The sequence below is a fragment of the Ctenopharyngodon idella genome, chromosome 3, assembly GCF_019924925.1.
Source record: "Ctenopharyngodon idella isolate HZGC_01 chromosome 3, HZGC01, whole genome shotgun sequence".
NCBI lineage: Eukaryota > Metazoa > Chordata > Actinopteri > Cypriniformes > Xenocyprididae > Ctenopharyngodon > Ctenopharyngodon idella.
Genome location: NC_067222.1, coordinates 4,889,783 through 4,906,678, shown reverse-complemented (window position 1 = coordinate 4,906,678; position 16,896 = coordinate 4,889,783). Strand labels below are relative to the sequence as shown.

At 35.5% G+C, this 16,896-nt stretch overlaps 2 long non-coding RNA genes across 2 annotated transcripts in view; both read right to left on the bottom strand.

Annotated features, from left to right (window-relative positions):
* The window catches only part of LOC127508437 (uncharacterized), a 527,778-nt gene that overhangs the window by 361,526 nt on the left and 149,356 nt on the right, over positions 1-16,896 (bottom strand). The gene's annotated exons all lie outside the window — the stretch shown is intronic.
* On the bottom strand, positions 4,182-5,763 carry LOC127508435 (uncharacterized). Its single transcript, XR_007928814.1, has 4 exons — positions 5,552-5,763; positions 4,996-5,124; positions 4,671-4,781; positions 4,182-4,508 (listed from the first exon to the last, which is right to left on the bottom strand). It is a non-coding gene; the product is annotated as an uncharacterized LOC127508435 (long non-coding RNA).

Here is a 16,896-nt window from a genome sequence, read left to right as displayed (position 1 = left end):
TTTACATTGTACACCCAAATTTACCATGGTAAAAATGTTATTCAGCACAAAATACCACATTTAGTATTACTATACAAAACCAGTTGATTTCATGCCACAAAAATATTGTATAATGTCATATATAAATAGAAACAAATCTTCAATGAGCCTTTATATTATTGTACTTTATACTGAAATCCACCAACTGCGATGTTTATTTGATTAAATTTTAGGGGAAGCCAGCTAGGCTTTTTGTGCAAATCTTAAAGCAATCACCATTGTTTCAATACATGCTCTTACAGTAAGACTAAAACTTAGAGTATGTTTCCATAGTATATGCTGAGCTCTGATTTCATGGTTTTTTCATGATATGACCCCTTTAAGAGCACAAGTCTTAGATGAATGTTCCAGCAGAACACAAACACCTCCGTCCCTTTATACTCGGGGATTGTGGGGTGATACATCTTTCCGGACATGAGAACAATGCCTGCGAGCTCTAATTCTTCTTGACAGCACTGTAAATGGGCCACAGATATGGCTGATGTTTTGAGAGCAATCATTTGCATTTAGATGGAAAAAAAGAAATCAGGTTAGTTTGAGAACAACAGATGTCAAATGGTCAATCAAGAAACTACTTATATGTATCGCTATTTGGATTTAAATAGGCAAATACTTAAGAGTCTATATTGGATCATTATTGCAGTGATTATGTTTCTAGCATGTTATATGTTTGGCATGTTAACATATGTTAATATATCTAGCATGTTAGCAGTTCTTTTAACCCTAAAAGATGGAGTGTGTAGCTTTTCATTTCTTAAACCATGTAGGAAGAGACATCATGGTCATATTCCAGGATGACAAAGTCAAGATTCACCAGGGTTAAAATTGTGAAGAATGTTTGGGAGGGCAGCATGAAGAATCATTTTCACACATGATGGCACCTCTGAGTCCAGACCTTAAATTCATTGAAAGTCTTTGGGATGTGCTGGAGGAGACTTTACAGAGTGCTCACCTCTTGTGGTTTATTAGACTAGATCTAATGTAATTAGATATATTGCATGAGTATTTCACAATGTTGTCTATTTTGTTATTATTCACGGTTACTATTAAGATTAAAATATCAATATAGAATTCTTAATATTTAATGTTTTTTTCTCTTACTATGGTGAGCAGAAGTGTATAGAAAAACTGAAATGTATCAACAATCTGTGAAAAAGGATTGTCAGAACAACTATGAATTTTCAGATAAAAAAGACTTGGATTTCACTTGGATACTGGATTTCACTGGTTTAAAATTTGTTTTGCATTCAGGTTGTAACACTATTTTCCATATAGAAAAATAATATTATTTAGTAAATATGCATCTTGAAACCTCACCTTCAGCGACAGACTCTCCAGATGCCATTTTTCAGGATTCAGCTTCTCATTTTCTCTCACTGACAGGTTAACACTGGGACAGGGCAACTTGGTCTGCAGTTGCAGCGTCGCATAAAGTCTCTCTGATCCCTGCTGTGCGCTCTCATTCAGAAACGGAGGAGGACAAGTGAGGGGCGTCCCAACAGAGAGGGGACAGAATGCCAAAAAGAAGCAACATAGTATGACTGGTGCCGTCATTTTAGCTGCAAACTCATCAGCTGTGTGAAATATCCACACAAAGCACTAATATAAAGACCATCTGGTCAATAAATAACCATGCAGATTGTGTTATTTTACAGGTCATGGGCACCAGATAAGGTGTCAATATCGCTGTTTTCATAGTGATTTTCTAAACAGTAATTGATTTGTTAGAAACATGCACAAATACAGGCAGAACTTAGCCTTCATTATCATTGATCTTTCATTGTGATAATCTATGATCATACTTCTGCTGACTTTACTAATCACTCACACTGTAAAAAATAATTAGTTGAGTTTACTAAAAACGTGTGGAAACTGATTGCCTTAAATTGATCAAGTACACTGGAAAAAAGAATTGTTGGTTGAACTTTAAAAAGTAAGTTACCTGGTTGCCTTAAAATTTAAGTTCATTGAAATTAAAAATTTGAGTTAATACAATGAAGGCAATTGGTTTAATCAACAGAAACTCAAAATATTATGTTATCTGAACACATTAATTATCCAAGTTGATTTGACAAAAGAAAAATTTTGTGATAATAAATCATGAAAATATTTTTTTTTACAGTGTAGTTCATTTTTGAGTTGATTAAACATACTACCACTTACAGTGTAAACTATATCAGAGTGTTTATTTACACTAAGTGTAAATAGCCTGTCTTAGTGACGTAGGCCATAGGGAGTGTGGTGTGTGAAAGTATATCGACCCGCCTTTTGCCGAACTCACTCTTCTCCCTTTTCCCATCACATATCAGATTGGAAAGGCATTTACTTTAAGAAAAAATTCAGAAAATGTCAGAAAAGTGGAAATAAAGTGCCTAACAAGTGTCCAATATGAAAGTATTTGTCGGGTAGGGTTAGGGGTAGGTGTAGGGAGGAATTTATTGTCCCAATAAGGCTGCATCCATTTAATAATTTTATTAAGTAAAAACTTTTACATTCTATGTTATTACTGCAGCCTATTGCCGTATTATTCCGAATATAAGATGATTTTGTTTTTTTTTGTTTTCTTAGAAACACATCTGAAAAAATGGGTTAGTCTAGACTTTTACATGTCAATAATACACCCGCAACAATAGGTGGCGCCAAATATGCGTAAAACGGGTGTGTCAAAAAATATGGTGTGTCAGAGTGTAATGTTGGAAGATCGCGAGTGCAAAAAGATGGTTTTAAAAACATTAAGATTCAAAGAAAAGCTTACCGACTAAGAGCCGTGTAACCGTCATGTTTTCATGCCTCGCTAATGGGACCAAACTTCCCCCGTACATGATTTTAAAACATAGATAAGATTTCACTTCTACTGTTAATGAAATTTGGCTTTCACTATGAGATGGATAGCCTAATTGCTAATTCAGATGGGCTACAGTTTATTTTTATGGTATGCCAAAAAGTGTTTATTTTTTTAAATGTGATCATTGGTACATTTTACCAGCAATACAAAAATTAAAATATGAAAAACATGCAATATGAAAATGATTTTCAAATAAAAGCATTTTCTTTATAAAATACAAGATTTGGTCTTCAAAAAGGTCATCTTCCAACATCTACATGTTGAAAATGTCGTATATTCAGGGTCGTCTTATATTCGGAACAATACAACAATACTGAGGTACAAATTGTAACGAAACGACTCAGACAGATAGTATACAATTCAACAGTAGTTAGTTTATTGCAGCAAAGCAGGGTAAACAGAAGCAGGTGAGTGAATAGTAAATCGTCAAGCTCAGTGGAGAGATGAGATGGTAACTGTTTTCCTGTCTTCGCAGATGTTGAGGAGATCTTGTACTTCAGAACTGGAGAGAGAGCACACATCTCGAGTAGATGCTGGTGAGTTTGGAGGTAAGTTGCACACATGGAACACATACACAAAGAGAAGACTGGGGAGATGTGAAGAACAGGAACGGAGAGAATGTTGGAGTATTGTCGCTGGAACGTGGAGTACAGGGAAACAGTACTTTCTCGAAACGAGACCAGACAACTATGAGTTCCCTCGATTTACTAACACGTGCGCACGATTTACTATTTCGTTCCCTCGATTTATAAATCATGCACATGATTTATAAATCGAGGGAACGAAATAGTAAATTGTGGGCACGTTTTAGTAAATCGAGGGAACGAATTAGTAAATCGTGCGCACAATTTAATTTTTTTTTCTTGCATGTCATATGCGGGGCTCCGTAATTTACACTTATTGCAAAGAACTTCTACATATATCGCTATTTGCACTTAGTGTAAATAGCATCTATCGCTAAGAAAATATGCTATTTTCAATTTTTTCTATTAAGTACAATGAACTTTCAGTAGAGTTTGAGTGAAACAAACTCATTTCATTTAATTAGTTTAAACTGTTTGATTTTACAGTGTACCTCACGCAGACTCAGACTCCAAAGGATCTCATCAATACAAGATGACAGCGGCCATTTCTTGGCCATTTTGGAATCTTTTTCCTTAAGTGGAAGGATTTTTTTTTTTTTTTATACAGTCTATAGTACGACAGTTAATCTGCTGCCACCAGCTGATAAATGATGCTAAATGCAATTTAAAACTTTATTTAAATGACTGTTACAAAAAAAAAAAAAAAAACAGCTAAGATTTTTCATTTGAATAATGAAATGATGATAGTACAAAGAAATACAGCATATAATCAGTACAGCGTGTCTCATTGTAGAATGAGAAGAGCTGCTGGATTCAGTGCAGCAGGAAGTAGAAGAGCAGAGAACAGCAGAGGAACAGGAAGCTCTGGGTGATGCTCTGAGCACCGTTATATATGGAGCTCTGGGTGATGCCCTGGGTATCACCATTACACAGGTTTCCCTTACAGCATGAGATGTCCATAATAATAGCAGAATTTGGGGTATCACAGAAACTTTTAGAGGCACACCCTTTTAGAACCGTTGGTAGGCCTTCTACAATCACTGATGAAAAGAAAAAAACTTAGTCAGTCTGGGTTGGTATGTCTGCTTTGAGCATAGTATTGTATGTGAACCGAGTTGGCCTCTGGTATCTGTAAATTCTATCAGTTAATGATGGAGAGACACAAATAATGACTTTAATCTTCTTCTTTTCCAGATTCTCACCTGTAGATGTAAGGCAGCGGTCTTCAGTCCCTGAACAGCTCAATATGTTTGAGCAGCTCTGACCATCACAATAGCAACATTTATTTCCATTAGGAGTGTTCTTTCGGGGATCTACAGGAGGGAAAAAAGTATTATTTTATTTTCCTCTACAAATATAACATCTAATAATGAAACACTCATTTAGCTGCCCCAATTCCCAATCAGTTCTTGATAGAAAATCAAGTCCACTCTGCAGTTTTTTCCTGACTGAATGTTACATGGAAGTAAAGTGAGTGTTGACTTTGAAGACGATTGTCATTTGCACTTGGTCAGTAAAGTACAATACCTGGATTTTTGGCATTACAAAAGTTAGTGCCACAGCAGGAAGCAGACACCTTTACATCGCCAAAGTTCAAGGACCCACTTCTACAGCCAACAGAACATTTATTTTTCTGAGTTTCAATACTAAAGTTACCTAAAAACACACACACACAAAAAAACATGAATAATACTGGTTCAACTGCACATTGTTTTGTTGGAAAATGTATTTATAAATATGTCACATTAGAAAGAAGCAGTGTGAGAGTTAATAAAAAATCTTTCTGATAATGTATTATCTCACAACTGTATAGAAGAAAAAACAAAATTCAGCATTTTTTTCTAATTTCAATCTTTTTTTTTAATACAATTGCGTTATTACCGTAACAATCTGAGAGAAAGCTAAGTAAATAGCAGACATCTATATAGAATATTCTGCGACTGAATTTGTTAATATTTGCTAGAAAATGAGTAGCAGTTCTGTGACAAGTTACATATATCACTGTTTCAGCACCAGTAAATAATACCAGCCTCTCCATTAGTCATATGTAACAGTGAAATTCAACCTGTCATATTGAACTTACCGATTTCCATTACCGTTGTTGAGCTGAAGCAGTTGTAAAATCCAATGGGACATTGCACTGGTTTTTTCACACAATAATCCATCAGATACGTGCACTCATAACACTTAGTGGAAAAATATGATCTGTAGTCGAACTTAGGATCATTATAAAAACTATTTGTCTTTGTACCTGCAGTGAACAGAATGAACAGAAGAAAAACTGAGAAAAATCCATCTTTGATCAGCAGGTGAATGAAATAGCATGCCTGTTTGAGCGCCCATTTTATAGTTTATCAGGAGGGGAGGGTCTTTATGAGAAAATGAAAGTTTAACAGAAAGAGAATGAAATAGAACAAGTAGATAGTTTATGAAATAGGAACTTAAATTTGCATATTTTACTTCTCAATTAATGACAAAGTGAAGTTTACTAAGGAAATCAATCTCTATTTGTAAGGGAGGAATGTAATTAATAATAAAAAAATAAAAAAAGATTTTGTTAGAAGAAAATGTCCAGTTTTCTTGACATTAGAGGAACATGTTTTATAAAGTATGATGTTCCTCAAACATTCTTTCAACTTAATTTTGATTTAAAATTCAACATTCTAGGAACACTGATTTGTAACATTCCAAGAACATAAAAATGTCCAGTTCCCACTAATGTTACTAGAATGTTATTTAAAGGTCAGTATGATGTTCCTGAAACATTCTTTCAATCATTCAAACACCTGCTTTGAACAAGCACAGAAGGAAAGAAAAATAAGAACACAAACTACAACTTTCTTTTGGATTTGAAGCATTTTTTTGAGAAGATAATAATAAACCGATTTGATAAACATTGTTTGTAACACTGAAGTGATTTGTGTAAGATTGTCCAAAACTATTTGAATGTTAAAATGTTGACACACACTTAGACATCAACACTCACCATACAAACCTCAATAATGGTGACAATCAAAAAAAAAAAATCAGCTGCATAATTTACTCATGCTGCAATGCATGCTGGGAGCCATGAATATCTTTTATATGCTGGCATGAAAAATGTCACCATTGTTATGTTTCATACGGCAAATGTTGATGTCTGTGAGTGTATAAATGACACAAAACATGTTTAAAACAAAGTTAACGATGGCAGTGTTGTTTAAACACACACAGACATCAACATTAAGCATCTGAAACACAACAATGGTGTTGCAAATTATCTTTATCACATCTGCTGAGTTTAATATTTTTCAATAATGCTTCAATTCTGTAAGTCAATTACAGAAAAAGCAGTTGTTTAAACCACTTTAATTCAGTCATTTGACCGTTAAAACTGACATGTTGATCTGCTTTATCAATGCAGAATTGTTTTCTTAAAACACCTGCAATTGCTCAAATAGAATGCAACGAAAGTCAATAGTCAAGAGGCCAACGAAAGCAAACACTGATCACCATGATGGTGACTTCAAACTAAACATTTTCAACCAAACATCAAAAACTGTTAATTCTCAATAAGAACTGCTGTAGATGTCTGACAGAAATAAAGTCAGTCTGGTTAGTAATAAGTGAAGCTGGTAATGCTGTTTGTGGAGTTGTTTAATCAGATCTTTTATCTTCAGTTCATCTAAGGCTGTGGCTGAAGAAAGTTATAGTTTGTGTTCTTATTTCTCTTTCTTTCAGTGCTTGTTTACAGCAGGTGTTTGAATGATCGATTGAAACATTGTTGAATTTTTATTCAAAATTAAGTTGAAAGAACATTTAAGGAACATCACACCTTATAAAACATGTTCCTCTAACGTCAAGAACGTGAATGTGGCCCGGATGAGGAATGTGTGAATGCAATCTGTGTCAGAGGTTGTGTGGGTATCAGTGAGTCAGAAAAACAAACATGTTAAAAATTGTAAATACAACAGTTCCAACAGTTATTTTGTTATTCAGTTTCAAATGTGCATCCAAAAGACATGCAACTTGTGTTATTAGGTGAGCTTTTATTATATTTTATAATATTTTTAAAGCAATGTACAGTAAATTAGATAAATTATGAGACATTTAATTACAGATACATATATAACACAACCTGTATGTGTTTGTGGATTGTATTGTATAAGCGTACAAAACAGCATATATATTTGTCCATTTATAATGCATACATTTGTAGAAGATCTTCATTTATATGTGGATCATTTTGCGCATGTGTGAGAAGATGCACCTGAGAGATGTGAGAACCAGGTTATGCATGGCATGAGTGGTCTTGTGAAATGAGGGGGCAAATTCCCCTCTGTGGTTTGGTGTTTTTCTTCTTTAAGCGCAAGGTACTGAAAATTAATTTTCCATTTCCATTTGCATAATACATATATGGAACAGCACTGACCCTATAACAAGCAACCAAAAACATGAGATTTTTTAATATCTTTAATTAACAGATTATTTATTAAAACCCTTAATTAAAAAAGATTAATATATTAAAAAGTCACTTCAACTTATTAAGTTTAGGTGTTTTTGTTTGTTTGTTTGTTTGTTTCACATTGCTTCAAATGCAAAACAGTAACAAGCATCTTTGTACAAACTTTTGTTAGTTCTTTTACACCGATCAGGCATAGCATTATAACCACCATCCTAATATTGTGTTGGTCCCGCTTTTGCTGTCAAAACAGCCCTGACCCATGGAGGCATGGACTCCACTAGACCCCTGAAGGTGTGCTGTGGTATCTGGCACCGAGATGTTAACAGGAGATCCTTTAAGTCCTGTAAGTTGCGAGGTGGAGCCTCCATGGATCAGACTAGTTTGTTCAGCACATCCCACAGATGCTCGATTGGATTGAGATCTCGGGAATTTGGAGGGCAAGTCAACACCTCAAACTTATTGTTGTGCTCCTCAAACCATTCCTGAACCATTTTTGCTTTGTGGCAGGGCGCATTATCCTGCTGAAAGACCACAGCCACCAGGGAATACCGTTTCCATGAAAGGGTGTACATGGTCTGCAACAATGCTTAGGTAGATGGTACATGTCAAAGTAACATCCACGTGGATGGCGGGACTCAAGGTTTCCCAGCAGAACATTGCCCAAAGCATCACACTGCCTCCGCCGGCTTGCCTACTTCCCATAGTGCATCCTGGTGCCATGTGTTCCCTAAGTAAGCGACGCACACGCACCCGGCCATCCACATGATGTAAAAGAAAACGTGATTCATCAGACCAGGCCACCTTCTTCCATTGCTCCGTGGTCCAGTTCTGGTGCTCACGTCCACTGTTGACGCTTTCGACGGTGGACAGGGGTCAGCATGGGGACCCTGACTGATCTGCGGCTATCATACGCAACAAACTGTGATGCACTGTGTATTCTGACACCTTTCTATCAGAACCAGCATTAACTTCTTGAGCAGTTTGAGCTACAGTAGCTCGTCTGTTGGATCGGACCACACGGCCCAGCCTTCACTCCCCATGTGCATCAATGAGTCTTGGCCGCCCATGTCCCTGTCGCCGGTTCACCACTGTCCCTTCCTTGGACCACTTTTGATAGATACTGACCACTGCAGACCGGGAACACCCCACAAGAGCTGCAGTTTTGGAGATGCTCTGACCCAGTCATCTAGCCATCACAATTTGTCCTTGTCAAACTCACTCAAATCCTTAAGCTTGACCATTTTTCCTGCTTCTAACACATCAACTTTGAGGACAAAATGTTCACTTGCTGCCTAATATATCCCACCCACTAACAGGTGCCGTGATGAAGAGATAATCAGTGTTACTCACTTCACCTGTCAGTGCTCATAATGTTATGCCTGATATGTGTATATATTATTAATATCACCACCCTTTTTTGTATCATTAGTGATTAATTAGTGAATACGACTGGTGTCATGATTAACTAGACTGAAGGGTCACTAAAATCTGACTCACTCAAGGTCATAATTTCAAGCCATTTTAAGTAATTTTTCAATTTCAATTCCGTTGGGCTCAAGGAAGGCAATAGAGATGCTACTCCCTGCTGAACCTTTAAGTTTATGTCTGTCACAGACACAATCTGGATTTCTCATGACACATATTTCCATGGTATCTGCAGGTATTGTGTGTGGTTTCAATGTGAGGTGTGAGGTGGCTGTGGGCGTGGTTCGGGTAAACTCTATGGGGACAAAACGACCACACAAAGATGGCAATATCTAAAAACCTTGTGTCGACATTTTTTGGTCCCCATGACAAACAGCTTATAAAATCATACTAAATTATGTTTTTTAAAATTTTAAAATGCAATTTTTTTTTTCTGTGATAGGTAGGGGTAGGGGATAGATTAGAATATTTGTACAGTATTAAAAAAATTATGTCTATGGCATGTCCCCATTAAACATGCAAACCCAACATGTGTGTTCGTGTTTGTTTGTGAAATGAGAAAAGGTCAGTGTTGCACAGCACAGTCCTATATTATATGCACCTGCACCAGCAGCCCCCTCTTGTAAATTCATTTTCTGTTTATTTATTTCCTTTCAGCATTCCATAACCTCCAGTAATTTAAGATCTCCTGTATTCTGCTTTTAGTACAGTTTGTTATATGTATACTTATAAAATGGCTAGTTCCAGTCCTTGATTCTGATTGGTTGAGCCACATTCAGAGCCATTGTAAATTATTCTACAAACAAGTCTACTAAATTCACAGTAAGCCATGGCTTTATAGGGCTTTAAAATATTTTTATTTCTACAGCAACAGGCCCCCACAGCTAAGGGGGGTTTTAGGCACTTTATTCTGCATCGTACCTAACAATGCCCCTTAGTCTATCTATCTATCTATCTATCTATCTATCTATCTATCTATCTATCTCTGTCTGTCCGTCTGTCCATCCATGCATGTGTGTATTAACTTTATATACACTGCATAGGCCTATTTATTATTTATATAACCTTAAGTTTTATAGTATAGCATTCTGAAACACACTTATACCGTAAATATTATAATATATTACAGTGTTATAGTCAGGGGTGCACATAAGTGATGCACAGGTACGCATGCGTGGTAAAAAAATAAACGATGTGCACCAGAAAACATGGAGGGAAGCGCTTTTGAGTACCAACATTTTTGAGGACCGGTTCACAGGGACACGTTTACTTACTGGAGTAGGATTTTTCTCCATCTCTGGTAAGATAGCAATCATGATGATAAGTGTGTTCTTTAATTATTAGGTGTGCAACGGATCGCAGTTAATCCGTGATCCGTACGGATGAGGTCCAGCGGTTCGGCACGCATGTGATTCGCGGATTAACTGCTAAATTTAACCATCATAGAATGATAGTTTATCATTTGGACGTGTTTTGTCTTGCCAATTAACACATTCAAACGATTTTAAAAGCGGAAGAAGAGGCGAAAATCGGGACTCGCGAGCTGTTATCTGTGCGCACGCAGAGAGAGAGAGAGAGAGAGAGAGAGCGCTCGAACACCGAATTAATTTTGAACAGACACATACACACAAAATTATGTCAAAATACCTGTCTCGGCAAGTATTTTCTCAGTTATGTCATAAGTGAACAGTTAAGAGAGAAACCGGATGTGTGTCAGTTATTCGGTCCGTGCTTTCCTTCTTAAAGTGATAGTAGCCTAATATTCTTTCTGTTGTCTGCGTCATTAATGTTAGTAAAATAAAAAAAATAAAAAATCATTATCATCATCTACCATGTTCTAGAGAAAAGAAGATAGTGAGGAGAGCAGTCAGGAGGAAAGTGATGAGGACAGCTTTTAGAATAGGCCTAAGTGTGTCACGTAAATTGTGAGTACCGAGCAACATCTCCAGGTGCTCCCTTGAGAACCAGACCAAAAAAGTTATGTGCACCCCTGGTTATAATATATACATATAATATATAATAATGTTCACCCCCTCTAATCACTAATGTGTTTAGAAAATATGTCCACCTTAGTCAGTCGTCTCTCAGTTCTGCAAAAATATTAAAAAAAAAAAGTACTTGCGGCTACAAATCAATTAGACAGTTATGAGTTTGAGAGCGTACAGTATTTACTGTACATAGAACAGTGAAAGTTCTCTCTTCTAGTACTGCTACTGTGTACTGTAATTATACTGTATGTGTAAAAACCCTGTAGATGAGCCTGCAGTCCAACTTCCATCATGGTCATTACAAGAACATGGTCAACTAATGCTTGTATTTCATCAGGAACAATGTCCTTTGATCCCATCCCCTTCATTTTTCTTTTCCCTTCCCCTTCCTCTTTGTCTCCCACCACTTGGATTCATTTAAGCACATCACCTGTGGCCATATTTATATTATCCTAAAATTCTGATTAGTGTGTCATCAGTTTTGCTACTTAATGTTTACATATGGATAAATGTGTGCTATTTGAGTTCAGTGTGACAGTTATTTATATTATGTGTTTGTGTTTTCTGAATGAGAACATGGTTAAACCTGTGTAAAATGAGGGCATTTTTGTGTAGTTTTGCAGAAAACATTAAGAAAATTGGAACATGTGTGAAACGTTTTGAGAAACGTGTCTTTGTTTCTAGAACTGAATAAATGGTTTGGGAAATTGGACCAACTGAACCAGTTATAGTGTGTTAGCAATCGAGAAAAACTGTAATATTTTCAGCCCCAAAATCCGAATCATACTTCACATTCATACTTTCAGAAGTTTCTTTTTTGTCCCAATAGAAATTAAACTTAATTTTGTTAAACATGAGCACACTGGAAACAGATGTTTGTGCACAGTGATGTTCTCCAGTGAATCTCGATCAGAGTTCAGCGTTCAGATCCGGGAAGTGAGTGAGAGAGCAACGCGCCAGAAAAAAAAACTTCATGAATAATGCAGCATGTCGCTCGGTGTAAATGCTACTTTATAATAAACCGTGATATCTGTATATGCAGCTTCCAGGAATATGACAGTGAGAGGGCTGAGGGTAATTATTTTACCCCGGCTCAGACTGCTTGCACTGCACAAATCCTCTAAGCGCCGCGTTACAGACCGACGTACAACAACAAATCCAAATGCAGCTTCTCTGTCTGTTTGTGAAAATGAATCAGAGCGGCTGTCTGGAATTTGCATGTAATGACTTATTTGCTTGCTGTTATCGTAAGAAAGAGAATTATATGGTATTAATACCTTTAATTTATGAATACAAATAAATCCCTAGAGACATTACATTTAAATGCCTGTACCATCAAACCTGATGTGTTATTATTAATGTATAGCTGCTGTAAACATGTCAGCAGTTTAACTAACTTGAACTGCTCAGCACTGAAAAGAAAAGAAAGACAGTAGAAGAAGAAGACAGTATATGCTAATACTGCTGTAGCGCCTCGTGTGGCACTGCTGAGAATGCAGTAATTGCTTTGTTTTATGTGTTGGACACTTTTCACAGCCTTGTGGTTCATGAAAACAAGCTCGTCTAGAGCTCTAATATTTGCATTCATGTCCTCAATTGCAAAGTTATGTTTTGAGTGTATGCACAAATGAGATTTAAGAGATACAGCCAGAGGAAGATTTTCATGTATACTGACTTAAATTTGTGTACAACTTCTAAAGACTTACAAGCCTGGTTTCACAGACAGGGCTTAGATTAAGTCAGGATTAAGCCTTAGTTCAGTTTGGACATTTAAGTATAGCTTTTATAAATGTGCTGGTACAAAAATGTGTAGAAAAAAAAACATTACTGGTATGCATCTTGAGACAAAACAATGGCACTGACGTGTTTTAAAGGGGTGGTTGATTATGATTTCACTTTTTTAAGTTTAGTTAGTGTGTAATGTTGCTGTTAACAACATCTGCAAAGTTGCGGTGCTCAAAGTTCAAAGCAAAGGAAGATAATGCCTACAAACGAGGGTCAATTCAACACTGGATTTCCACAAAAGATTAACATGCTATTCGATGAGTTGAATCAGCTCCACAGCAACTACATAAATTTATTCACTAACCGTTCAGAAATATCCATTTTCATTCTAAAAGTTGTAACTTCTTCCTGAGTCTCTCCATCAGTGTCTGACTCTGGTTTGAACAATGTAAGGCTGAACACCGTTACTGACAATCAACATTTTGGCTGCGTGAGATTGTCCAGTTTTGTTGTTGTTGAGCAACCGAAATGCAAGCTGTTAAAGTCAGAATTACGTGATAAAAGTCAGAATTGTGAGATATAGGTGCAATTCTTACTTCAATTGTGAGTTTTTATCATGCAATTCTGACTTTATAACTCGCAATTCAGAACTTTATAACTCGAAAAAAGTCAGAATTACGAGATATAAACTCACAGTTGTGAGTTATAAAGTCAGAATTGTGAGATATAAACCTGCAATTCTGAGAAAAAGTCAGTCTTTTTTCCCTCACAATTGGACATTATAACACGCAATTGCAAGTTTATATCTCACAATTCTGAGAAAAAAAGTCAGAATTGCAAGATATAAACTCGCAATTCTTTTTTTCTCGCAATTGCGAGTTTGTATCACGCAATTCTGACTTTATAATTCACAACTGTGAGTTTATCTCGCAATTCTGAGAAAAAAGTCAGAATTGTGAGATAAAAAGACACAATTACCTTTTTTTTTTTATTCCATGGCGGAAACCAGCTTCCATAGCTTTCAGTTAAAACAGCTCTAACATGCATCTTAGTCTGGGACTAGGCCTAAGCCTTGTCTGTGAAACCGGGAAATAGTGCATGAATCATTTCGACTACTTGATGTCGTGATGCTTTTTTGCTGCTTTTTGTGTCTTTTTGCACAACATCTACTGTAAACTGTTTTCATAATGGAAAGGAGCAGCTTTCTTTTTATCGTTGCATGCCAGAAAGCAAGTCGTGTTTGGAGAGACAAGCAGGTGAGTAAATGATAACAGAATTTACATTTTAGGTCATTTTCTATTGGTCATAAACTTATGAGACATCATTTTCGGTTAACAACCTTGTAGATCAGTAATACAGCTGTGTTTGCTTTTTATCCCTAGTGATACAAGACAAGTTCCCAGGACATTGTGGGACCCATGGGTGTGGAAATAGAGATGAGAAACGAAATGTGGAGCTGGGAACTTCTGAGGGGCTTAAGGAGGATCGATTCTTCACCTCAGAAGGAGAAAATAGCAATCGACAATCCTGTGAGAGGCCGAGGGATTCACCTTTACCCTTCACCGCTGGAGGCGAACTCAGGTCAGACTCCAGGACAGAGTGTTGAAACGCTGATCTTTGATTCACCTGTGCATGTAATTAAAGTGTTTGAGCCTGAGAAACTGAGGAAGAGGATCAGGACTGTCATTTTAGAACTGTGAGAACAAAGACTTGCATGTAAATTCAATTGATTGAGTCAATTTCCAATGACAGTCTGCTCTTGATCTAAATCCTAAACTTAGCCAAATTTACCATGTTAAAATGTTTTTAAAAACACTTATTGTTACTTTAGAAAAGCTGTTGATTTGGTTAATGCCACAAAAATAAGAAAATAATGTTAAAAAAGACTGAATTTACCACAGTCTTCATGCTATTCAGTACAAAATACCACACTTTGTTACTATAGAAAAAAACTGTTCATTTGGTTAATGCCATAAAACAAGAAAAAAATAATGTAATAAAAACAAAAAAAACTGACAAAAATTACCATAGTAAAATGTTATTTGGTAGAAAATACCACAATTGTTACTATAGGAAAAACTGTATTTGTTTAATGTCATTTAAAAAGAAGAAAATAATGTAATTAAAAATAGAAAAAAAATGACAAAAAATTACCATAGTAAAAATGTTATTCAGTACAAAATGCCACACTTATTGTTACTATAGAAAAAAAAAACTGTATTCATTTAGTTAAAGCAACAAAAAATAAGAAAATAATGTAATAAAAAAAGGGGGAAAATGACAAAAATTACCACTGTAAAAAATGCACAAAATACCACAATTATTGTTAGTTCTGAAAAACTGCATTGATTTAGTTAATGCCACAAAAAAGAAGAAAGTATTGTAATAAAAAATGAGAAAAAAAAAAAAAAAACAGAAAAATGACCATGGTAAAAATGTTATTCAGTACAAAATACCACATTTATTATTAATATACAAAAACTGTATTTGTGTTGTAAATGCTACAAGAAAACAGGAAATGTCCTAAAATTAGAAATAAATGACAGAAACATATGAATGCTTAAATTATTTAACTGTTTGAAGATCAGTATTTTATTATGATTTTACTGTTTATCATGGTACATTTTTGTTAGGTTATTTCAGCCTGGTGTTCACCATTTCTTCACAGATTCATTAATATAAAAGTGGCTTACAAAAAAATAAACATTTAGTATGCATTGTAGGAGTAAAACTAAAGTGGTCCTAATAATAAACTCTCAATAAAACCAGTTGCAGAAACACAAAACTCACCTTTTAACATCTCATCTAAGAATATTGTGACATTTGGGCTTCCCATAAAAAGTTTTTGTTATTGTTATTGAATTCTTTATTTTAAAATCCATGCAGGATCGACATGATGCACCGTAATGAAGCCCTGCTGGACTGTCAACAGTGAGTCGTTCACATTAATTCTGCTGCAGAAAAAGTGCTCTGGGTGAACATGGTTTAAAATACCTGTTTTCTATGTGAATATATGTTAAAATGTAATTTATTCCTGTGATCAAAGCTGAACTTTCAGCATCATTACTCCAGTCTTTGGTGTCACATGATCCTTCAGAAATCATTCTAATATGTTGATTTGATGCTTAGGAAACATATCTGATTATTATCAATGTTGAAAACAGTTGTGCTGATTCATATTTCTGTGAAAACTGTGATACATTTTATTTTTCAGGATTCTTTGGTGAATAGGACGTTTAAACATTTGTTTGAAACTGTAGATTCCTTGCTGATTATCAATTAGCAACTTATAAAGTTGCTGCAAAATATCAATTAGCAACTCAAAAAACTTCAAAACTAAAAAAAAAAGCTTCTGCTAAATGATTGACTCTAAATGTGAATATTGTCATTCTTACATATTGTTTAATATGCAATGTGAACTCTTTGCCTCTGAAGAAAGAAACAGCTTGCAAAACAAAGAGATTAGTGTTGTAGTTACCAACAGCAAAAAAATAACATCATAAAATCCATAATCCTAAAACAGCAATAATTTATTCATGCTGCAATGTATGCTGGGAGTTTGCAAAGCCTAAACAAGTAAGCAACTTTTTTAATTAAATTGTTTATTTAGAGTCTGTTTGGCTAGTTGAGATGATATTTGGGGGAATATTGTTGATCTAATGTGTTTCTTTATTTATTCATTCACATTTGTTATCTGTGATTCAGAAAGCCCTGTATCATGTTTAATTAGATTTTAATCTCTTTGCATTTGCAATTGCATTTAATTGCTTTTTTACAGTGTAGAACATGAGCCTTTTTTAAAATTATTATTATACTTCTGTTGCCACCACCAGAATAAGCCTGCAA